We start from the raw sequence: 1,746 nt of genomic DNA, 5'->3' as shown, positions 1-1,746 counted from the left end.
ACCATTCACTCCCAAAATCTTGGCAGAAAGGTACTCCATGCCTTTCTAGTCTTGGCATACCTGGGGTGGGGAAAAGAACCAGAACAAAAAGCATAAAAGGAACCCAGAATGGACAGGCCCCTACTCATCCTTTTTTCCTATATGTTTCCTGTTACCCAGTCATTCATCTCCAAGTTGGCACCACATTTAAAGAAAAAGGAGGGTAGAAGGAGGCAGGGACCACCTGCTCCTAGTGTGTGTGTGGTGGTGGGGAGGGTAGGGGAACACTGAATCTTACTGATTTAAGAGATTCTTGATGTCCACCAAAATAACAGAATTCTAAAAGTGCACACATGGTCCAGGAGTTATGTGGACTGCTACATGCATGTGCCTGTGCAGTGAGACCCTACTGCTGAGTGTCAGGATATCCAGTGTTTCACATAGATGCCCTTTCAGCATCATATTTATCCCCACAGCAATAGTTATGAGGGAGACACATACAGCCTGGCCTATAAAAAGCCCTCAATAAATGGAAAAATTATGCACATTCCTCTCAAGTCTTCCCCAGGTACCAAATCCCTTGTTTTTCTACAAAACACAAAATGTGTCAAATTATTTTAATTATTTAATTAATATCTACCAATCCTGTATTTGAAGTACAGATAAGAAGAAGGATCAACCCCCCTCCCCCAAATCTCAGCCTATTTCTCTTCTGGCTGCTGACTTGGACTTGCATAGATAAGTTGGGTAGCTCACATCTTAATGGGAAAGTCATTCTTTAACACGAGTAGGTCATAATACTAAGATAAAGAAGTAAATTCCAGCTGTGATGACAGTACAGAGGACCTTCTTCAACCTCCTTATCCTGATGAACCCCTTGGGCAGGAGGTGACACGTTGCAGCTTTGGGGGACCCCTAGACCGGGGTGGGAAGAGGTGAGTTTGCTGAGAGCCACAGCCTGTAAGATCTTTATGAATAATCAGGGAGAGACCGGAATCCACCACCCAGTGGGCACATCTTCAATCAGGACAGGCTGTGACAGTCTTGCTTTCTTTTCCCCGGGAGAACGATTTCAATGAGTGCAAAGTTTTAATGACCGCCCTTCACCCTCCCTGCCTCGGCCATCCACACACCTAACACGCTTCCTTGCTCTAAGGCTGCATGAGCCTTGCTGGTGCATGAGCCTGCCATGTCTGGAGACCATGTGGAACAGGGCATGCCTGTGGTTGTCCATACGGAAGGCAAGGATGACGGCTTCACCCAAGAAGCAGTACAGGCAGCCATCAACCCCATGTTGGACCAGGTCAACACCTGCCTGGACCAGCTGGAGGAGAGGAATGACCACCTCCCTGGCCGCCTCCAGGAGTGCTTGAATCTAACTGGTATACACATGTTGAGTTCCAGCAGCCACTCAAGGAGGCCCCAAGTGATTGGCAGCCCCTGGTGGAGCCCTCCAAGGGTGCCGGGGCCAGGCCCCAACCCTGCCTGCCTGAGCCAGGCTCTAGCCTGAGTCCTTGCCACCTGGCTTAGGACTGGCCTCCAGATGTCCTGGGGTACCTGCCTGCCTGGGCCATCCTTCTGGTACTTCCTTTGGCAGGCCTGGCATCACCCCCACCTCCAGGCATCCCTACCTAGGGTCAGGTGTGGGCCTGTGACCCACCCAACATGCCTGCCTGCCCAAGTCCTGGATGCTTCCCCCTCTGCCTAGGTTCATTAGACAGATTGAGAGTTATCTTAACATTCTCCAGAATTAGTATTCCTGCACCA

General features: G+C 49.9%; 1 pseudogene; it reads left to right on the top strand.

Moving 5' to 3' along the window:
• Positions 1–1,168: 1,168 nt before the first annotated feature.
• LOC139181501 (bublin coiled-coil protein pseudogene) lies at positions 1,169–1,509 on the top strand (annotated as a pseudogene).
• Positions 1,510–1,746: the final 237 nt, after the last annotated feature.

Source organism: Bos indicus, chromosome X, assembly GCF_029378745.1.
Source record: "Bos indicus isolate NIAB-ARS_2022 breed Sahiwal x Tharparkar chromosome X, NIAB-ARS_B.indTharparkar_mat_pri_1.0, whole genome shotgun sequence".
Taxonomy (NCBI): Eukaryota; Metazoa; Chordata; class Mammalia; order Artiodactyla; family Bovidae; genus Bos; species Bos indicus.
This window is presented reverse-complemented; position numbering and strand designations above follow the sequence as displayed.